This window comes from Lytechinus pictus, chromosome 8, assembly GCF_037042905.1.
Source record: "Lytechinus pictus isolate F3 Inbred chromosome 8, Lp3.0, whole genome shotgun sequence".
NCBI classification, from domain to species: domain Eukaryota; kingdom Metazoa; phylum Echinodermata; class Echinoidea; order Temnopleuroida; family Toxopneustidae; genus Lytechinus; species Lytechinus pictus.
The window spans coordinates 14,830,244-14,855,182 of NC_087252.1; the positions used below are offsets into that span (position 1 = coordinate 14,830,244).

At 34.9% G+C, this 24,939-nt stretch overlaps 1 long non-coding RNA gene across 1 annotated transcript; it reads right to left on the bottom strand.

Annotated features, from left to right (window-relative positions):
• Positions 1-7,302: 7,302 nt before the first annotated feature.
• Positions 7,303-14,322, bottom strand: LOC135154875 (uncharacterized). Its single transcript, XR_010294291.1, has 3 exons — positions 14,176-14,322; positions 11,205-11,494; positions 7,303-7,371 (listed from the first exon to the last, which is right to left on the bottom strand). It is a non-coding gene; the product is annotated as an uncharacterized LOC135154875 (long non-coding RNA).
• Positions 14,323-24,939: the final 10,617 nt, after the last annotated feature.

Below are 24,939 nucleotides of genomic sequence, written 5' to 3' on the forward strand. Positions count from 1 at the left end.
CAGATGTTTTAAGTCTGCGAATATTAATGTGTGCTTAAATTGAATTTAATTGAAATTTGAATTATTATCAATGTCAACCTCATGTAATCCGGCCTTTGGGCTGAATTATGTTTTTTTTTCTAAATAAATATCATTTTACGACTACTGCTTGTTCTTTAACTTATTCTTATTCATGTTCTTGGGGAAACGGGGGTGCTGCGCATGGTATTCTCATTAGGAAGCACCCTTTGTAAATCTGGTAGAAATGTTACCCGAAAATTAAACTTTTAGTAAAAATCTTTTTTGTCAAATTTGTACTCAAAGAAAACCACCTTCTTCTTGTAACGAATCCGTTTTTAACAATTTAAACCAGCACCCCTGTAAAAACAATTAAAGGGGAATCCAGCCTTGGCCATAAAATGTTGTGTTGGGAAGTAGAAAAATAAAGTGAACAGAATGGTGAAAGTTTGAAAGAAATCGGACAAGCAATAAGAAAGTTATAGCTGCTTTAAAATTGAGATCACTAATACTATGTAGATTTCAAATTGGCAACTGGGTAAGTAAATCATGACAACGGGCAAGGACAACTTTCGCATAGGCCATGTACTTTATTATCAGGGATTTGTGGTTTTCTCTTAAGTACCCATTCCCCTGGGGCAGTAATATAAATATAACCCAGGTAGTATATTGTTTTATGTCCTCATGAAAGAAAAATCAAATTTGAAATAAAACTTTTTGGAAAAATGAAATTTTAGCCATAATATGTATTGGAGTACATGGAAGAGTAGTCCTTGCCTTACATCACTATGACATCCCATATGCGGCCAATTTGAAGTCTCCATGGGTATAGCGATTACCAATATTTACAACTGTTAAAATTTCATAACTTTCTTGTTGTTTGTCCAATATTGTTCAAACTTTGACCTATCAACTTGTCTGATTTTTCTTTTCCTTATTAAAACAAGTTTTTATTTGGGTTGGATTCCCCTTTAACAAATCGTTCTCAGTGCCCTGTTCTTATTCGTTTGTTTTTTTATTCTTGTTCTTTTTCGTATACATATTCTTATCATTTGAAATCATTGCTAGAACTGTAATTGCCGGTGTCATCGTCGCCAAAATGATCACCGTTATTATTGTTATCATTATCATTAATATTAATAGTAGTAGTATTGTTAGTTGTAATAGAAGTAGAAGTAGTAGTTTATTTAGTGGTAGTACGTTAACATCCACCATTTGATTACAGAAACAATATTATAAGTACATTAAATTTCCTGCATAAAAAACACTATGCAGTTGGCCTACAATTCTATTCAGAAATTACCCAACCATAGTTTTAGGGAATATTTCATCTATATAATTTTTTTTTATACATAACAATCCCATGCTAATTTAGATACTCTAACTCATATTCTCAATTCAGAATTCTCTAAAATATCCCAATGGTTTAAAACAAACAAACCCTATGGTTTAATTCAATATAAGCAAAACCAATTTTATACACTTTCGAAAAGCTAATCCACACTTACCAGCTCCCAATTTATCAACTGACGGTTTATCTCTTTCTGAAAAGCACTCTATCAAATTCTTGGGAGTAACAATTGACTCCAATCTAACGTGGAGTGAACACATACACAATGTACATACATCTATATCAAGAAACATAGGAATAATTTACAAATTAAAAGACTTTCTTTCTGAAAAATCATTATTGGTTCTATATAACTCCCTAGTACTTTTACATATGATGTATTGCAATATTGTATGGGGTAAATGTAGTATAATGAAAATAAACTCTCTTTTACCTCTTCAAAAACGAGCAATTCGTAACGTTACTCATTCACATTATTTTTCCCACGCAAAACCTCTATTTCAGCGTTTAAATGCTCTTAAAATACAGGATATTCACACTGAACAAACAGGTATATTTTTGTTTAGATACACTTACAATAAGCTCCCATCATTATTCCAGAATCTATTCAATTTAAATTCAAATATACATGTATATCCAACAAGTCATTCTTCCGATTATCATTTACACAACCCCAAACTTATTCTTGCTCAAAAATCAGTTCGCCATCATGGACCAGATACATGGAATTCCTTACCACAATACTTAAAACAATGTCCCTCTCTTAACTCACTCAAATCATCCTTTAAAAAATTTATGACACGCAAATACAATTCTGATTAATTCATGAATATATATAGAGTTCTTCGGGTCTTGGTCAATTTTTAATTTCTATCTGATCTCATAAAGTGTTACATCAGAAAAATTTATGTATTGAAAAAAGTATAGTCATAGTATCAAACTTTTCTATCATTTCAAGCTGTAATCCTGGAACCATTCAATAATTCCTAATTAATACTACCCGCACGCCGTCATATATCGACACACACACACACACACCCTCAACACACACACTTATACATACACACACATTTCTAAATATACATTTGCACACACGCACACATTTGCACATGCACAAACACATGCAAACACGTGAACTGTGCACATAATGTCAGGCATACAAGGTCCTTGCATGTAAATATCGTATTAATAATATCTGTTTATAATTTACTTAAGTCAATGCCCGATTTATATTTGACTTCGTTTTCTTTTTTTATTTCGCTATCACGTTTAAGGCCGCTGCCCTAGTCAAGCATTGCTCATGGTAGCGGTCTCCAGCATTTTTTTTCCTACTCAACAAAGTACAACATATAATATTGCAAACTAACAGTACCTATATACATTTTTGCCAATGAATTACTATTTTGTATTCATTTTTGTAAAAGGAAATGTATCACAACTTTTTTAATGTTGTACATTATGTTTGTTACTAATTTCTATTGGAAAAATGCTGAAATAAAATAAAATAAAATAAAATATATCAGCAATATATAACAGCAATAATTTACATATTTGTATTTTTACCCATAGACCAATCATGCGAAAAGGGTATGAGGAAGCAAATTTGAAAACTTGTTCACACCAAATTTTGAATAATATGCATCACATTTGATAAAAAAAAATTATATTACCGCCATATTAATTACCTGCTTTGTTTTCAAGTAAATAGCTAGAAACAAAATCAGTGCAAATACAACGCTCATAGTCCTATTATAGTATGGCTAGTATTTCCTTTAAAAATCCTTGTAGACGAGTCAATATATGGTTTGGCCGGAACACATTGCAACATAACGTTTTTCAACTGTTTTGGGCAGTATTTGACCTCAGGAATAACATGCTAAAAATCTACCAAAATCCGCATGCGGGAAAATAGTTATTTTCAAGATGGTGTCCAAGGTGGCCACCATTCACTGAAAATGGATATAACTCACTCATTATCAACCCCAGAGTCATATATCGGTTCATATTTCATGGTCCAGTGGGTAAAATCCAAGATGTCGCCCAAAATAGCTGCCGTAGGCTAAAAATCATTTGGCTTTAATTTGGTTTCTATTCAATGGTTTTGAGGGTGAAGTAGTACATCGGGACAAGTTACAATGACAGCCAGTGGTCTGGTGTGTCAAAAATTCCAAGATGGGCTTCCAAAAATTTAGTTTAAAATGGCTTTCGATACTTGAAATAGACATAGGTCATATCATATCCACCTGGGAGATATGATTTTAGTGTCGAGACCATGGTTTCAATTGTCAAATAATACATTGGAACAAGTTACAAGGACAGTCCATTGTCCGATAAGGTAAAAAAGAAAATTTGAGTAAAAAATCAACCAAAACCCAGTTTGTTCAATATCTGGGAATATGATTTATGTGCATTAACCATGGTTGAATGTTTAAAATAATATATTGGGATAAGTTACAAGGACAATCGGTGGTCAAGTACATGTATGTCCAAGGGTCCACGGTAGCTTTAAAAAAATAGTATAAAATAGCCGCAGTTACTTACAAATTGACATAGTTCGTTTAATATCCGTCAGTGATTTCGATGTCTAAACCATGCTTTTAAAAGTTGGAAAATTAGTTACAATGACAGTCAGTGGTCCAGTATATCGAAAATCTAAATGGCTTCCAAAAATCTAAAATGACTGCTGTTACTTAAAAATGGACATAGTTCATTTAAAATCCACCAAGGAGATATGATTTTGGTGTCCACGCTATGGTTTCATGGTTAAAATAATACTTTGGACTGGTCACATTGATATGCAGTTGTGTTTGCCTAGAAATCCAAGAGGGTTTTCAAAAAAGGCATCTAAACCACTTATATCACTCAATAATGGTCAGAGTTCTATAATATCATCTGTGAGAAATAATGTTCGTGTCTAAACTGTGGTATGAAAGGTCAAAAAGTACATTTGGACAAGTAACAAGGATGGTTAGCATTCCATTTTCTCAAAAAATCCAAGGTAGATTCTAAAATTTCATAAAAATGGGTGCTGTTACCAACTCATAAAACAATATGAAAACTTATCAATATGCGTTCAAGTGTACGCACCAAAGTTATTTTCTCACAGGTTGATATTGTATGAACAATGTCCACTTTTAAGTAACAGCAGTCACTTTAGAACCAATTTTCTGAAGCTAACTTGGATTTTATTGCACAATAGACAACTGCATATCATGGTAACCAGTCCCAAAGTATTTCTTACCCTTGAAATCCTAGTGTAGACACCAAAATAATATCCCCAGGTGTATTTGTAATGTTCCTTATCCACTTAAAACAATAAGACCCAATTATTAAGCCATCTTCTATTCTCGAACATGCTTCACACCTGACTGCCCTTTCAAACTAGCCCAATGTATTACTTGACCTTTAAACTCTAATGTACTGACACCAACATCATATCTCCAAGATGTATTTCAAATAAACTATGTCTACTTTTAAGTATTTAAGTTTTTTAACATTCCAGACCACTGACTGTTCTTGTAACTTACTCTAATGTATTACTTGACCATTTTAACCATGATTTAGACAGCAAACTCATATTCCCCAGCCAGATATCGAGCAAACTATGTCCTTTGCTAAGTAACATCAGACATTTCTTTACTCCATTTTTGGAAACCATCATGGAATTCTGGACATACTAGACCAGTGACTGTCATTGTAACTTGTTCTAATATATAATTTGACAATTGAAACCAGAGCTTAGACACCACCAAAGTCATGTCTCACAGGCGGATACAAAATGAGCTATGCTATAATTTCATGTATCAGCAGCCATTTAAGAATGATTTTTTGGAATCCATATTGGATTTTTTTATCATACCAGACCACTGAATGTCCTTAAATCTTGTCCTTATGTATTATTTGACCCTTGAAACCAGTGGTTTGGACACCAAAATCGCATCTTCCAGGCCGATATTAAATAAGCTATGTTCGTTTTAACTATCAGCAGCCAATTAAGAATCAATTTTGGAAAGCCATCTTAGATTTGTTGCCATACAGTGCAGTCAGACCGCAGGTCCCTATGCTAATGAGAAAAAAGGCCAGATTCATCCAAATCATCTCGTGGCTAAATCCCCCTCCTTGCAAAATCTCGTGATTCGTGAGATTTTCTTTCTCTAAGAATTTACCTGTTTTAACCTCAAGTTAAATGAAATATTATTGCACCATCAGATAGAGTAAAAGTTACTCTTTCATATTGGTAATTTATTTTGTATACAATATTTTGTTAAATAAGTAAATTTCTGGCCTGAAATTGTGCCTCAAAACTGAATTTTCTTCCTGTTTTCTTTTGCAAATTGTGCAAAACTTTTTATTTTGAGCCTCAATGATATCTATATCACCATAAAGCTGAACTTCTGTACTTTCTCACAATGACACTCTTGATATGCGGCACCTTTTAATCGGGTCAAGATCACACTTTTCCCACCAAGGTACAAGACGAGATTTCTGAAATTTTGTACTTGCATGAAATCCAGAGTTCTGATTGGCTGGATAAGGTTCACAGAACAACAGGCGCGGGGTATTTGAGGAGATTACCACGTGGGAAGTGTGACCTTCCCACGAACCCAGGCACTGCAACCGTTGGAATTTGCCATTGTGTGGTCTTTTTGACCAATCAGAGTGCAGTATACTTGTTTTCAAGCTGCTTTATGTACTTGGCAAATGAAAAGTGTGATCTTGACCCGATTAAACCAATTCTTATTTTGAAACCTATATCATTTCAAAGCATACATATTCAGCTTTATCATGATATAAAAATCATTTGGGCTCAAACAAAAATAAAGTGTAAAAATAACAGCTTTTGTCAGGTGAAAATATTTATTTTGTAGCATATTTTAGATCAAAATTTTAACCTATATTACAAAATCTTTGAATAAATCCAAACACATGACCTGAAAGAATGATTCTTCTTCTTTACAATGGTACCAAATTCATGAAATTCGATGCATAATTAGAGCAGCAATGACCGAATGAAAAGAGGTGTTTTGGTCCGCATCAAGCTCATTAAATATGCAAAACATCTCAAGTCATGAATATCACTTGGATGAAAGAAGCCACTTTCTTGGGACCTGCAGTCTGACTGAGTGGCACTGACTGTCCCTGCAACTTGTCCCAATATATTATTTGACCCATTTAACCATGTTATAGACACAAAATTATATTTCTGGATATTAAGCAAAATAGGTCGGGGTTTTTTAAGTAGCAACAGCAATTTTAGACGCCAATTTTGGAAGCCATCTTGGATTTTTTAACATACTCGACCACTGACTGTCCTTGTAACTTGTCCCAATGTATTATTTGACGATTGAAAACATAGTCTAACACCAAAATCGTATTCCCAGGCGGATATGAAATGACTGTCCATTTAAATCATCAACAGCCATTTTAAACTCCATTTTTGGAAGCCATCTTGGAATTTTCGAACACACCAGACCATTGGCTGTCCTTTTAACTTGTTCCAGTGTACTACTTTACCCTTAAAACCATTGAATAGAAACTTAAGTAAGTGATATATTATTGTGGATTTTTAGCCTACGGCAGCCATTTTGGGCGCCATCTTGGATTTGCCAGGTACACTGCATGGAGTGCTTATATTCACTCTAGCCTGTATTAACAAATTTGTTTACCCCCTAGACCATGAAAAATGAACCGAAATACGATTCTAGGGTGGATAATGATTAAGTTATATCCATTTTTAGTGATTGGTGGCCATCCTAGACGCCATCTTGAAAATAATCATGTTCCTGGATGCAGTTTTTGGTAGATATTTAGTCTGTTATTCCTGAGGTCAAATAGTACCAAAAAACCGTTGAAAAAATAATTTGTTGCGATTTGTTCCGGGTAAGGGTATTTTTGGTCGTATATTGTTCCGTCTATTAGTATTGTCACTTATAAAGCATACAAAATGGATTTACCACTTGGGTTTCCCGTAACTGGCCTGCTTGATTGCGGCTGGGCTGGCCTCATAGGTTCGTCAACTCTATCTATACAGTATATTAAAATAACAATGACAATAGCTAACGTTAACGAAATAATACCTTATTTATAGCATCAATAAACCAATTAAAGGGCTACTCCAGAATGAAAAAATGATTTCATTTGAACAGATCAAACATAAACAATGAAGATTTCATCAAAATCGGACAAGGAATAACAAAACTATGAAATTAAAAAAAAATTATTCATCATTTTTGTTAAACAGCTCTTTGTTCGTCCTTTAAGTTATTCCCATTTTTTTCTTTTGTATTTTATTTGAAATTAGGCATGATCCAATATTGTCCTCCAAGAATGACAAAAATTGGATTGACTACTGATTAAATGTGTAAAATATCAATTGCTCCAACTTAATTTTGTAACAAGGGAGACATCTGATACATACATGTATGAAAATATGTAATAATTATTATTTGATAAAATAACATACAGGGAAATAAAAGTGGAAACATGACATCATTAGCCCACTTTACTACTCTTTAATTTTTCTATTTGTTATCAGATTTTTGATGAAATTCTCAGCATTTTTTTGGGGTGAATTTCACTTTATTTTCAGCCCAAAGAATCCATTTATTTATGATGATCATGCATATGTATATTGTAAAACGTATAACAACATATGCAGTAGATTTTGCCAGTTAATGTTAATGTCAAGTTTGTTAACACACATTTATTTATATATTTTAATTGTGTATAATTTATGGATGTGTATAGGTATAGGATTGTGTCTCTGTGTGTGTTAATATATTTAGTTAATCTAATTCAGCCTATTTCTGTTACTATGTTTTACCTGCTTATCTCTCTTGTTATAAATCCGAGCTGTATTTACAAGCATTTTTCTTGTTGATTGTCAGGCATTATTATATTCACCTTTTTCACCTAATTTCCTAAGATTATTTACATATACATGTACATTGTACTTTGTAATGTACATGTACTTTGTATTGATGTTCACTATATGTATATAACTTTAGTCTTGCTTTATCAGCTTTGTTTCTTTTTACTATACATGTTTGCGTATATTGTTATTTTGTATTATTACAAAGGGCATCATGAAAACCAGTATCTCTGCTGATTGGGTTGCCCTTTTTAAATATATGCAATAAATAAAACAAAATAAATAAATAACACCAGCAAAGACAAAATCGATATAATACAATGTTTGAAGAAAAAAAATTACTTATTCATATGATTATGCTCATTTTATTTTAATTACAGGAGTCTTAGTTCTACAATAATGAATATTGTCCTATTCATGCCTCTAAGAAAGTAATGTTGATAACGAGGGAAATGATCGTAAAATCGTTACCATCATGTCCATGCTTCTCCAAATTCTCCTCATTTTTTTCCAACAATGTCATTATCATTATCTATCAATTTAATCCTTTATTTTTCTCAATTTTCCTCCTATCCTACAATCATCACATTCCTTTTTATTCCTTTAAGGACGTTCCACAGTTAAAGTGAAATCCATGTCATTTTCACCAAACTTTGCACATAGATACTTTAGAACCTTAATATTCGAAATATGCAAAAATTAACATAGGTCCATGTGCTTGATTTTTTGCTATAGAGCTTCAAAGTTCACCCAAATTGATGTTTTTAAGAATTGCGCATTCAAAAGAATTTGGCATTTTTAGACCGCCCAAGATTACTACAATGAGTTTAAACCTCTATTACTCAGTCAAAATACATGAAAAAGTCATCAAATTTCGCAAGAGAGTTAATAATTGTATCGTTAGAATGGAGAATATATTTATAGTGCTATTTGTTTGCAATTTTAAGTTTAACAGCACTGTCAGTTCTTAAAAATGGCGTAAAAGATAACAAAATCCCAATCTAAAAAATGTAAAATTTTAGTAACAAACTACAAACGTACAATAAATGCTGCACTTTATTAAAAATCCATGTCATTTTCACAAAAATTTGCAGAGTTGTAGAGGAAGGTATACCTAAGAGGTACAAACATAAAAAAATAGGGGTTCATGTGCTTGTTTTTAAACTATCACCATTTTTATTAGAGCAAATGTGCTTTTTAAAACACCAAAAATGCGCCGAATGCTTAGTATCTATGTGAAGAAAAAATCAAAACCACTCTACCATTTATTCAAACTCGGGCTAATATTCGTGATTCTTGGCAGCACTGCAGAGTAAAGTATTTTGAAATTGTAGAGAATATTTTTTTAATGGTCCATGGGATAATTCCATTTTTTATATTCATGAAATAACGCATCGGATCTGCAGTTAAAGTGCAGAAGATGAGAAAAATCAGCTCATACCCGCAGCTAATTAATCACCTGTTCATCCATTGTGACGTCAGCGCGCAGAGTGTAAATTATGCGCAGATCATAATGTGCACAAACATAACTGTGGAACGTCCTTAAACAAAATTTTTTATTATTCCTTATATTATTGTAGTTATTCTTGTTTTCAATGGCATATTGTTTTACTGTTAATTTAATCAAAATATTATTGACATCCTCATTGTTTATCATCATCATTAATTATCAGAGCAGCAGCATTGTCATTATTGTCTTTAAAATGTTAGATGCTTTATATTTATACAAATGAACAAAAAATATACAGCTTTTGTTCTGATGAAAATAGAAAAAGAGGGGGAGAAGAGTGTTTAAAGAGAAATTCCAGTAGTTGCAGTAAACACTGATTTCATGAGAAAGTCTGTAAAACAAGGCTTAATTGTCAGTATATCATCGAGGATCTAGATCTGGTACAGTTACATAAACTGAACTTCGTGAAATCTTGAAATCTACGCTGAAAAATGTTCAGACTGAAGATCCCCAACACAGATAAGCGCACGTGGGACAGTGCATATTATTGCTTTGAATGTCGGGCCCGACGCTCTACCCAAAATCCTGTGCTTATTTGCTGATTTCTCAGCAATTACACAATTTCTTCCAGAATCCTTTGGCACATACATTTTATTTATACAAACAGACACTTTGGTGGTCATTTCATTGGATTCTGTACGAACTCATTTTGATATCGTTACCAAAACTAGCATTTACCTTTAATATTCTAGAGAGGAAGAGGGAAGAATAATTACCAATATAAACCCCTCCAAAAAAATCTGTGTTTAGCCATTAATTTCTCCCGACTCCCAATTTTACACAAAGCATGTTTTACATCATTCAAAAGATCATTTAATTTTCTTTAAAATGATATCATGCTTATTATAATCACGCCATCACGAAAAGAGCAGGATTCAAAAGTGTTGGATGAGGTCTGAATTGAAAAGCTGCAAGCAAAACGAGCAGAAATAGTAATGAAGGGTCAATACAGAACATGATTCTTTTGTCTGTGTCAATAGAGATGAAAATCCATTCAAATCAAGCCCCTGCTTCTGCAGTGATGGTTCTGTCTGTGAGATAATATGGTTTGAGTAGTGGTTTGAAATACCCATGCATGTTTGTTTGTTATGTGTTTGCTTGTGCAGAGGTATGTTTGATTCCATGTTAATGTTGATGTTAAGGTGCATGAAAATAATTAAAAGAAACCGCTAAGAAACTCATCGCCACGGAAAAAAGAACAGTGACTTTCAATATTGTGTCTTTTTGCAACTTTTGAATTTTGACCTTGCCCCACTTTTCAAGGCACTACACCTCTATGTGTACCATAATCATATCATGTAGGGTATCATTTCAAAGAAAATTAAATGTTCTATTTATTAATATGAATTACACATTGATATTTCTTAAAACCGAGCCGAGGAGGGATGATCGATCAAAGTCAGATTTCCAAAAAATTTTGAGGAGTTTATTATGTAGGTTTCATTGACAAGATTAAAACATTCGATTTCACAAACCTATATTGGAGAAACACTTTTTTACTATGTCATGCCGCTCTTTTTGGGTCAGGGCGTTTATCAACTTCTTCTTCCATTCTGAAGCCCATTGTCCTCGGTACCATTTTCTCAGCAATGCAAGGGACCCTTCATACGTTGCACCATTCTGGTTTTTCACCATAGCACTTCCTATATCTGCAACGGTAATCCCTAGTGCTTCTCCGAGGTCCTCTAGTTCCAAATTTTGCCTTGACATTTTGGCAACTTCCTTCAGAATCTTGTCATCATCTATCTCATCTGGAGACGCCATTCTATTAACGATTCAAAAGACAGTTTAATGCTTTAAAATTCAAAGTTCAAAGTTTAAATTTATTCAAACCAATCAAGAACAAGATACATATTATATAGTTTAACAAAAATGAGAATACATGATAGGTTTGGGACCCCATAGAAGCAGAGCTTGTTAGAGGGGCCCCTTATAAAGTACATTACAACAATAATGAGATGAAAAAAAAAATATTTACAATTTACAATATCTAAAGACTAAATAGAAAAATACATACAAACACAACACGCACACATACACACACACACACACACACACACACACACACACATTTGTTTTATCAAGAATCAATTTAAGATATTTTGTAGTCTTTCAAATAAATATTTTCGACATGAATTTTTAGATATGGGCAGTGTTGGACTGGATCTAAAGTTTTGTGGTAACTTATTCCATTCTTTTGTACAAACTATCACAAAATAATTCAAAGCAGTATTTGTTCTTGCAAGTGGCTGGTGGATAAGATTTTTCTGCCGTGTATTGGACAAATGGACATTTGAGTTAAGAACAAATGCATCTTTTAAAAATTAACAGTTTTTAGAGGATTGTGATTTGTACATAAATATCAAGCAATTGAAGGAGACTAAATCATCAAGAGGCAAAATCTTCAATTGCAGAAATATAGGAATACTTGGACATCTGTAATTCGAATATGTCATGAGCCTCATTACTTTCTTCTGAAGAACTAGCAGTTTGTTTAAATGGTTCCTAAATCAATGGACATATCGTGGCTGAGTGGTCAAGAAGGGTTAACGATTATAATATATGTATGTATCCGTCTGGATGTCCGTGTTTCGATCCCCAACACATCACATGGCCCTGAGTTATCATTATCGGATTTAAAATCAATGAAAATGCTGAAATAGTACCAACATTACCCTCTATGCGTGTGTTTTTTTTAAGAAAAAGTTTTCTTTAAGTTTTATAAATTTCCAATTCACTAGCTCTACTACCTTATTATGACTTTATGATATAGGCCTACTGTTACAGTGTGGACTAAAAAAAGCGTTTTAGTGTATTTCGCAGTTTTCTCTTAGATACATAGTCATTTTTTTAATCCATAATGATCAACTGATGTTGGGGGATATCTGTGCTTAATTTGAGTTTCTAGTGATAAAATTATATATTTTTAACTTAATTTTTGTTTTCGGGTACGTGGTGAATTAAGGATATTTCAGTCATTTTAGACGCCATTTCATATCATTTCATATTTTCTACAGATTTCAAATCTTTTTGGAATTTCATTCGATACATTTAAAATCTGTTTACATATCAAGAGACACTTGAGGAATGAGCATTCATAAATTGGCGACCAATTTAGACGCCATCTTGGATTGTGGAAAAAGCTCAAAGTGGACTCATGGGTACTTTTACAATGGAAGTCTAGTAATATTCCCGAACCTACCCTGACTGAATACATCAACCTGCACACCAGAAATGACCAGGTTTAAGCGACAATGTTTAGTGGCCGAAAAAACATGAAACACCTCCCCCTCCCACGTCATCTTTGTAGGGTGGTTCATAACTGAGCGTTAAATCCTTAAAGGGATGGTCCGGGCTTAAAATATTTATATCTGAATAAGTAGAGTAAAATTCACAAAGTAAAATGCTGAAAGATTCATTAGAATCGGATAACAGATAACGAAGTTATGGAATTTTAAAGTTTATCGAGATTTTGTGAAAACAGTTATATGCACGTCGTCATGAATATTCATTAGATGTGCTGATAATTTCACATCCCCTCTCTCATTTTTCTTTTGTTATTACATGAAATCATAAATGTTTCATTTTTCATATATGTGTAAATTGGTGTGTCTCCATTATGATGAAATGAAATGCAGCAATAAATAACTAATTCACTTAATAAGTTGTCAGACCAATTGTTTTAGTTCTTGGTAGAAAATTTTGAATAAACATAATTTCATATAATAAAATACAAAAGAACTTTTGGGGATATGACATCATCAACCCGCCTAATCAATATTCATAAAGAATGCCCAGAACTGTTTTACTGGAATAATGCAACCTTTAAAATTCAATAACTTCGTTATTTGTTATCAGATTTTGATCAAATTTTCAGCATTTTGCTTTGCGGATTTTACTCTATTTATTGAGATATAAATATTTCCAGCCTGGAATATCCCTTTAATCACTTTGGTGCGAATGGCTGCCATGTGCGTTTATTAGAGCACCAAACATACTGCGTCATGTACTTGCACAAAGACATGACAGATGCACAAGCACACCCAAACACATGAACCCACTTGTCGACGTCACGATGTATATACATTATCTATACTCGGATAGCGGCCATCATGGACGCCCAAAATATACCTCTTTCCCATATTCGGGAATGACATTCCTGAGGTCCAACAATGAACCGTTAAATATATTTTATGTTGTTGCAAATTTGTACTGGTCAAACGTTATTGACAATGTTGCATGGTCTTCTAATAAAAAACGATATGTGTTTCATCACCTTGCTCTTGCCTGTCAGAACAAAGTGATAATACAAGTTAATTGAATTTCATTCGATAAAATGTTAAATCCCAAGGTGGCATATGATGAAAAAATAGATTAAGATGATAATTCTTAAAGGATGATACTGTGCAGCTAACAAAACATTTGCCATCAGAGACAAATACTCACTTTATTAATTATTAATCCTCTGCCCACTGTCTTCAGCTAGCCGTGGTTGTCGTGTGATGTGTCACACAAAATGCCCTATACACTGCTATCAATATCTAAAATATTGTGCAGATGACGTCTGTTCATAAACTGCAGTGGGGAACTTTGTTCCCACCGCCAATTATAAACGGGTTATTGTCACGGTCGAAAAGATTTCAATGCAACTATCTTCTTTAGCTTCGCCCTGTGGAAGAACAGTCTGTTGCCTGTTAATGTAATAATTGAATGAAATTAACAAAAACCTCTTCTTAATGAGGGGAGGGGGCATTTATGCTTGTTATGCCCAATCGAGGCATGTTTATCAGTCATATTCACTGGTGTCAATAATCCTAGTGGTCGGAATGGAAAAAAAACACTGGAATTTAAGTAGATTCTGTTTTCTTTAATGGTCTAACGTTAAGAGATTTTTTCATGGTTATCTGCATCTTGTTAGCTATTAATTTATCAATGTATGTTCTGAAATATGAGTGCAAAAACACCAGATACAGAAAAGAGTGTAATGGACGGAAAAGTGCTGCAAATATGGATACCATCTAACTCGGTCCCGCCGAGTTGTCCATTATCGGATCGCTGCTTTGTTGACAAATGATTGTATTGAATACAAATTAATGAAATGAATTTAGACTATGATTTCACAGTTTATTTGTGTATTCTCGTATCAACCTTACCATAGTGTTTGGGTTAGGGTTAGGTTTAAGGTTAGTTAAACGTTCGGGGTAAGTTTTTACGATGGACAACTCGGCACCTAATTTTTCGGCTGGTTCAAGTTGTCTCAAGCACCGAGAACACATGGACCTTACATTGTATAGGCCTATGTTGGAGCTTTAGTAAATAAACCATTTAGAAAACTATAAATGTAGTCGTTTTTGTTCATATAATGACTATTTTTGTTTTGCCGAATATCTATATTAACGAATATAACATTCGCTTTATTGTTTATGCTTATCGTTTTTGTTCCAAGAACACATGACATAACCAGAAACCTAACAATATATATGTACATAATAAAATAAACAATAACCAATGCCGGGGGATTACCTAAATTAAAACGTCATTTTTGTAAGAAGCCCTTCCTCATTAGTTGTAATAAAATAAATGTGGAAAGACATGCTCTAGGCGTTCGCCGGCAAAACATTAAATTATTAGTTTTCCCAAAAAACTGATAGATTCTGTTAATATTTGGAACTGAAACTAGTGGAAACGGTACTATTACTAACCCTGAACCTTTTCCAGCACATCTTGATATGTATGACGAATGGCGGAAAGACAACAATGATGATGAAAATCTATATTTTTTTTTAATTGTTCGAAATAGACATGAAATGAAATACTCCGAAAATTTGCTTTGCCAAATTGATCGTGGGCCCAGCAGCCGTTGTGCAGTACCAGATCGACGAGACTCTATCCCTTTAATCGTTGAACGCCAAACAGGGTAGCAGCAACTCCCATCTTTTAACGTATTTTGGTCTGACGCGGCCGGGGTTTGAACCCCCGACCTCCCGTTTGTGAGACGGACGCTCTACCAACTGAGCCAACACACCGGTCATGGACGTATCCTTTTCGCAGTTAGAAAAACGCTGCTCGCAGTAGCTTTTCCTGAATATGACGCTGACTGCGAAATAATGTGGACTAAGGTCCCACGGTCAGAAAGATCTATCATATCTAGGAGTGTTTTACAACACCCATGATAACGATCCCAATGGCCTTCCTGGGCTTGAAGTTTCCTTGAGTAAGCTTCCTCCTGGTGGTTACAAAGTACTTGCTAGTGATTTTAACATGACGGACATTGATAAGGACTCTGATTTTTGTAAAGCTTTGCCCTGCAAGCGTCTACAAAAGTAGTGCCCACCCATTCAACTTTCTTCTTGATAACCATAACGTCAAACAGGTCGTGAACTTTCTAACGAGACAACAGAATATGTCAGATCTTTTATTTACTAGTAACCCTACTTCATCAAGCCGATTCTGGTGATCAGCGATTATGATTCTAGTGTCCAGATTGACTTCACCAGTTCTGTCTGACATCAGAAAAATAAATGAATTTTTCTTTATTCGCTTTTATGTTAAAAAGCACAATCACATGATGCAACAATACAAAATATATATATATATATGCAAAGTACAAATAATAACCTGAGTACTGAGTAGAAATCACTGTGTACATAATAAATCAATCATATCCTTAGTTTGTGTTCTGTTCAGTAAGCCATTACCATGATTACAACACTATCCCTCATATCTGCAAACTCATTAATTTGGTCAACTGTTCAGATAATATCACTTTCTTTGTCACACACCTTTGACCAATTTTTGTTAATCTCATTTATCGTTAAACAGACAGAGTCTACAATTATAAAAAGGCACGCTTTGAGAAGATCAGATCTGAGCTTCGGTCCTTCTCTGATGAGTTCTTTTTCAACAGTCCTGGCACAAGTCTTTCAATTAATGTACCTAGAGGGGAATTATATCCCTAGAATGATTAGCAGTAACATATTCAACCTGCCTTACCTCATTAAGGGAAATTAAGAGCAAGATCAGACAGAAGCATTCTGTATGTAATCGTGCTCTTAAAAACCAATCTCAGGAAGATTCATGAAGCTGAGATCCCATGTCAAGAGGTCCGTTCGCTCCGCGAGATGGGAGTACCTTGATGATGTCATCGGTTCTAGTCTAAGAGAAAAACCGAAAGTATTTTATCAATATATTAAAAGACTCAGGCATGACTCCACAGGTATTTAGCAACTTCTTTACCATATTCACGAAGGATGTTTAAATCTTCCAGCCAAGAAAAGAGCGACGTCCTTAGTCGTCAATTTGAATCGGTTTTCACCTCCGAACCGGATATTGCCCTTCTTCCTAATATCCTTCCTTCTAGATATCCATCATTATTACCTATACGAGGTGTTTCTCCGTAGCAATCATTATCCATATTTTGCGTTCTCTGATTTCGCAGCGGTCAATATCGTGCCGTATTTTCTCTCTTCCGGGTTTTCCCATTAACTTTGTGTGTAAATTTAACAGCGGGCAATATTCGCGAAATCCGGTTGGAACCAGTTTGTGAAGAGACCGCAGTTGTAGCGCAGCGCGGCTCTATTCAGCGCAGCGCGTAGTGCGATGCATGTCATGCACATGTACATAGACAAATAACTTTGTGTATCCGCAGTGTGAATGTGACGTGAGAAAATGGCTACTTCTAAGAGATTCGCTTGTTATGGTGCAGACGAAATTGAAAATATAGTGACAAACAAAGGATTCTGCATTACAAGTAGGCCTTTAATGGATGATTTTTCAGGGGAGCCTATAAAAAATCAATTTACTATATAGGTAATAATAATAATATCAACTGGCATAGAATGAGATACAAACCTATATTTCCTTCTCTGAATCCTATATTGCCCGCGCCTTCGGCTTGGGCAATATTGGATTCACATCGGGCAATATAGGTTTGTATCTCATTCTATGCCAGTCAATATTATATAAATATACAAATAGCGAATAGGCATGAGTGCGATGGTGCGAGATTTGAAAGAAAGATGCTCTATTCAACGAGGCGTTAGCCGAGTTGAATAGAGTGTTTCTTTCTTTCACCGAATGCGAAATCTCGCACCATTGCACGAATAAGAATATTCGTTATTTGTGTTGTACAACGCCTCGGAGTTTAGCGAATTTATGAATTTATTTCTTGCAGTAATCTATGAAAAGGGAGCAAAAATATGGAAAGCGAAAGCAAAATCCCACAAGCGAACACCTCGGGCAGCATTGCGCTTTTAGCCAGCAGGCTATACGGGTATTGCACCTGCATTTTTACTGTGCGCAGTTAATTGAATCGTATTGTGTCGTCACATCCTAAAGCCGTGCAAAGGTACATTTTGGACGCTACGTCTTGTGTGCAACGGTACGAATGTTAGACATTCATCCTCCCATTTGCTCGTACAACAAGCTAAGTAGACGTTGTACAATGGAAGATATTTCAGTCTGTGTCAAAAGTGTTGAGAAGCTTCGTAGGGACTAGATGCATCCAAAGCCACTGGTCCGGGTTACATTCCAGCAATTCTTTCAAAGAGATGACATCGGAAATAAGTCCAATTCTCACCTTCCTGTTTAACCAATCATTGAAATTTGGTGTTCTTCCAAAGGGCTGGAAGAAAGCGCATATAGCTCAGGTCTTCAAGAAAGGCAACAAGACGTTAAGGCCTGGTCACACCGCCCGAGCGTTGTTGGAGCGGTCATGGAGCGGAGAGAAAAAATCATCACCGCTAGCTACCGTTCACCATTTTCGATTTCGATTGTTTTTTTTTTGTTTTTTTTCGATTTTTGTTTTCGATTTTTTCCCCCAATTTTGTGAGCAAAATTCGACCCTCTCTCCCTACCGCTCCACGACCGCTCCAGCAAAGCTCGGGCGGTGTGACCAGGCCTTTAGCTGCAAATATACCGTTCTATCTCTTTAACCAGCATAATATCCAAGACGTTTGAGAACATAGTTATTTCGTGGCTGATGAAGCACTTCGACTCCCATTCCGTTTTGTCAGAAAGTACTCCTTTGAGACGCAACTGTTGCTTACATCAAATGACCTTGCTGAATTGTACAGGGGTAAAAAGCAAGTTGATATGATTATGCTGGATTTTGGAAATTAAAGCCTTTGACAGCAAAAGACGGCACCCCTAAATTTTAAATTGAATCCACAGGGGTGCAGTTTTGAACCCGCAGGGTGCAAAAATGAACCCCAACCGCAGGGTTCAATTTTTGAACCCCAAATCAGGGGTTCAATTTTTGAACCCAAAGGGTGCTGATTTTGCATCAACCTTTCGGGGTTCAATTTTGAACCTTTATTTCTTAGTGTGTAAAGTCAAAATCTGAGTCAAAGATGACAATGCTTAGTAACATAAATAAACAAATATTTTTACTTAAATGATAATATGAATCAAAGTGAAATATTTAAGTTATCAAAGCGGAACAGTTACTAATTATAAAATTACTAATTTTAAATTTATTCACTGATAAAAACACTGAAAAATCATGTATGAAAACATTGGCGTGAAAATTAATATAGTTTCCATTTATCCCATCCCATTATTGAATTCTCGACTTCTTTCTCTTACGCTGCTTAAAATGCTACAGTTTAAGTTAATCAAGTTCAATTGTTATGTTTTCCCCCTCTTTCTTTGCGCCAGCATTACCTCACATACCCCTTCGCCATGTTTGTATATCCATCCACCGACGCTTTTTGATGATTCTACACTGATGTATCTTTGTCCCCACCGGACCTCCCCCACAGAAACACACCTTCGCACACCCTCACACACACACTCATAGATACCCTTACACCAGACAAAACATTTTAAGTTCGTCACATACACGTTGACTCTCTCGCTGAACTTCTTTCATTTTTTTTTTCAAAACGACTGAATCACAGTTATCTCAAGAGTTTGTTAGCCAATCAGGAGGCGTCGATTTATGTCCTTCAATAAACAAACATCGAACATTTCGCGCCAGGGAAATCCCAGAAAATGGCAAACCAATTCAATCCCGCGTAGAGTCGTGTGTTGGAGTTTGATCCCCTTCATATTCTGGGAGTGGAAACTAAGACAATCTGTAAAGATTTCGTGAATTCGACTGTTCCTCTGAGATTTACTTAGGCCTTTTCTACCAGCAAACTAAAGTAAGTCGATCAAAGATGTGTAATAATAACAATACTAATGATAATTCAATATTTATGTAACGCCTTATTACTTTACTGGTTTCCTTTTAACATATCTTTGATTTATACGTTTATATGTTATTTTTTGGTGTATGCACGGATTGACATTGATTGGTGTAATACTAGCTTCTTTCTTACCCCGGCTAATCTCGGCTAACGATTCCAGTGCTCAAAGCTCTTTCAGGAATTACTTCCTGCAGGTAGCGCTTATTTACCGAACCTGGGTTAAGCAGCATATTGTGGATAGATATCTTGCTCAAAGAGATTACGCCATGGCTGGAATTCGAACCCACGACCCTCTATTTTAAAGTTGGGAGACAAATCCACTTGGCCACAATTAAGGCTCCAATATGGCACTATGCGTATTGTCAAAAACAATTCCCGTTTCACACACTGGCAGAGCAAAATAGTTTTTGCCTGTTTTGTTAAATTTACCTAGTTTTCATAGTTTGGAGAGTATCCGAGCACTGATATCCCTTAAATATAATGCAATTGATCACCGAGCATGCATATGCTGCAGAACGTACACGTAGGCCTTTAGATTATTAATGTTAACCAGCATCTTTACTGGTCTCATCGTGACGTGAACAAAGTAACAAGAACATGAATACAGGTTCTTCAATTCTATTCGAAGAATTAAACATTTCTCAATTGAAGCTCTATTATATATTAATACTAAATAATTTATCCTAAACTATGAAACTCCCTACCGCTTCATATTCAGACACCCACTTCTCTTCAAATAATTGTTTTGTTCTAATAAAGAAAAACGCCACAGTGATACGGACCCCATGAACAAATTTTTAATATAACAACCCTCAATGACACCCCTCAAAAAAGTTAGGAAATCTGTGTTTGGCCATTAATTTCTCCCAACTCCCAATTATAAACAATGCATATTTTACATCATTCAAAAGATCATTTAATTCTTTTTAAAATGATACCATGCTTGTTATGATCATGTCATCACAAAAAGAGCAGGATTAAAAAATGTTGGATGAGGTCTGAATTGAAAAGCTGCAAAACGAGCAAAAAGGGGTTTGGAAATTCGAGTTTGACCATTACTTTCTCCCAACTCCCAATTTTAAACAATGCATATTCATGCTTGTTATGATCATGCCATCACGAAAAGAGCAGGATTCAAAATTGTTGGATGAGGTCTGAATTGAAAAGCTGCAAAACGAGCAAAAAGGGGTTTGGAAATCTGAGTTTGACCATTACTTTCTCCCAACTCCCAATTTTAAACAATGCATATTCATGCTTGTTATGATCATGCCAACACGAAAAGAGCAGGATTAAAAATTGTTGGATGAGGTCTGAATTGAAAAGCTGCAAAACGAGCAGAAATAGTCATGAAGGGTCAATACAGAACATTGTTCTTTTGTCTGTGTCAATGGAGATGAAAATCCATTCATATCAAGCCCCTGCTTCTGTAGTGATGGTTCTGTGAGATAACATGGTTTGAGTCGTGGTTTGAAATACCCATGCATGTTTGTTTGTTTGTTTGTTATGTTTTTGCTTGTGCAGATGTTTGTTTTATTCCATGTTAATGTTGACGTTAAGGTGCATGAAAACAATTAAAAGAAACCGCTGAGAAACTCAGTCATCACCACTGAAAAAAGAACAGTGACTTTCAATAGAATGTCATTTTGCAACTTTTGAATGTTGACCTTGCCCCACATTTCAAGGCACTGCACCTCCATGTGAACGATAATCATATCATGTAGGGTATCATTATAAAGAAAATTTAGTGATCTATTCGTTAATATCAATTACACATTGATATTTACTAAAAACCGATGAGGAATTATCGGTCAAAGTCAAAGAAAGCGCTGAGAAACTCGCTCATCACCACGGAGTGACTTTCAATATTTTGTCATTTTGCAACTTTTGAATTTTGACCTTTCCCACATTTCAAGGCACTGCACCTCCATGTGAACGATAATCATATCATGTAGGGTATCATTTAAAGAAAATTAAATGTCCTATTCATAAACATTAATTACACATATTACACATATTTGCTAAAACCAAGGAGGGTTTTCCGATCAAAGTCAGATTTCCAAACTTTTTTTGAGGAATTTATACATATATATATATGTATATATATATATATATATATATATATATATACACGTTGAGTAGAGGAGTACGTGTCTCCTTTACACGTTACCAACCCACTGCACTATCCGAATAAGAGTAGTGGTACACTGGTGAGGTGGTCCACCCGCACTCCCCAATCAGCAAAATCGGGAGGAGAGACCTGCGGGTCACAGTGATTCAGTTTGTATTTCGACTCCCAGGCACAGGCGACGCCAAACAATAAATAATGATAATGAGAGTAATTTGAACTTTATTCCAAAATAAATATCAACTTATTTGGCGGGAACGAAAGATAAATAAGGTAAATTTGGAATTCCCCACTTGGCACTCAGCCAATCGGGGAATATCACATTGACAGGGCTGACAAAACTATGGGTCTATTCTTAACTACACAGTGAGAAAAATATCGGTTCTCAACTACTAATATCCATGAATAGAATAGAATTGGTATAATTTCCCCAACTCCACATATGGCGCGCCAGTTGTCTTTAATATCTAAGAAGGCATACGATTAGAATTCGGATTGTAATAAAGTTTTTGTTTCGGAATAATGTAGAGATTAGGATTAGGGTTTATTTAGTTTTGGACGTTAGGTTTTATGTTTCGCTTAACGTGCAAATTTTCCATCGGACCAATTGTCGCTGGAGTACATGTCATTCGGTTGAATAATACACATAATTATGCGAGATGGCTAATCGTGTTGGCAGACGAAGAAAGGAAAAAAAATAATATTAATAAGTAAAGCCTCCTCCAATTAGACGGATTTCAGCTTTCCGTCCAGCCCCCCCCAAAAAAAAAAAAAAAAAAATCAAGGATTCAAGGTTCAAACCCCTAATCGTGTCTTTCAGAATGACGTTTAAGGTCACCAAGAAAATACCTGATTTATTGTTTCATATAGAGCATGCACCCTTACATCTTTCTTTAATACAAATATACGGTATACCCTTGCAAATGCTGACACCCGCGCATATACTTTCCATAATGTGAACATGAAGAAAGTTTCATGTCTTCTTCCTCCTTATTCAATCACAGCGTGAGAATGAAGGGGGGAATTCCTGAAAGCAAGTTAATGGAAATAGCTGACGACGTCGGAAACAGAGATGCCATGAAAATAGGTTTAAGCGGAGGGCTGAGTCGACCTCAAGTCGAGCGTCTAGATTCAGACTGCTACAAGGTTCTAACCAAAATCATGGCTGATATCACTCCCAAAGAGCAGAAGAGTAAACTTCGTCAAATACTGACTGACTGTAACCACACAGCAGCCGCGGACACACATCTGCCTACACGTGAGTATTTGAAGCATACCTACCTAACGAATGAATTAGACGGGTCAATATATGGATTGACCCGGAACAAATTGCAACAAATGATTTTTCAACTGTTATTGGCAGTATTTTACCTCAGAAATACCATACTAAAACTTTAAGTCTACCAAAATCCGCATCCGGGAAAGTGGTTATTTTCAAGATGGCGTCCAAAATAGCCACCATTCACTAAACATGGGTATAACTCACTCATTATTCACCCTTGAATTTTGTTTTGGTTCATATTTCATGATCCAGTGGGTAAAATAATTTGTTAATACAAGTTAGAGTAAATATAAGCACTCTGGGTACCTGGAAAATCCAAGATGGCGCCCAAAAAGGCTGCCGTACTAGGCTGAAAATCCACAATTCCATCTATACTTAATTAAGTGACTTTAATCTGGTATCTAAACCATGGTTTCAATGGTCAAAATATTACATTGGGACAAGTTACAAGAACGGTCAATAGTCCGGTATGTTATAAATCCACGATGACTTCCAAAAATGGAGTCTAAAATTTGCTGTTACTACTTTAAAAAAAAACATCGTCATAGTTTTTTCAGTATTTACGGGAATATGGTTTTTGTGTCTATACCATTGCTAATTATAGGTGAACTAATACATTTGGATAAGCTACAAGGACAGTCGGTGGTCAAGTTTGTCCAAAATTCCACGGTGGCTTAATAAAATGGAGTTTAAAATAACCGCTGCTATTTACAAATGGATATAGTAAATGTAATATTCGTAAAGGGCATTATGATTTTTAACCATGGTTTAAAAGTCAGATAACTAGTTACAAACACCGTCAGTGGTCCAGTATGTCGGAAAATCCAAGATGGTTTCAAAAACTCGGAGTCTAATATGACTGCTGTTATAAAACATTGGACATAGTTCATTTAAAATCCACCGAGGAGATATGACTTTGGTGTCCACACTATGGTTTCAAGGTTAAAATATTACGTTTGGACTGGTTGCAATGATATGCAGTATTTGTCCATTTTGACTAAAATGCAAGAGTTTTTTCAATATGGCATCTAAAACGACTCTTATTACTCAATAATGGTCAGAGTTCATACAATATCAATCTGTTAAAAATAATGTTGGTGCTATGTCCACTTTAGGTAACAGCAGTCACTTTCGAACCCATTTTTGGAAGCCAACTTGGATTTTAAGGCAATATTTTTTTTCTCTCTCTCTTTGCCTCTTCCTTGAGGATTTATTGTTTCAAAATATTTACATATATACATATTTACATAGGAATAACTTTTTTTCAAGAGTCAAATGATATAATATTTATAACAGGAATTACAATATATCAATAATTTTCTTGACCTCTAATCCACAAAATTGTTTAGATCCGTAATGATTCAAATAAAACTTCAAATATGAAACAAATTCCGTGATCAATCTCTTATTGCTATGATTTAGATTCTGAAGGTTGCATTTTACATAATGATTATAAACTACAAACTGAGCAACATTGATCGTCAAATTAATAAGTTCAAATTTTGGGTTTTCTATTTTATACCCAATTAACAATGTTTTCATAGTTATCACCATTTCTTCTTTGAAAATGAAATAAATCATCCTCGATATGATTTTCCAATAAACTTTAATCT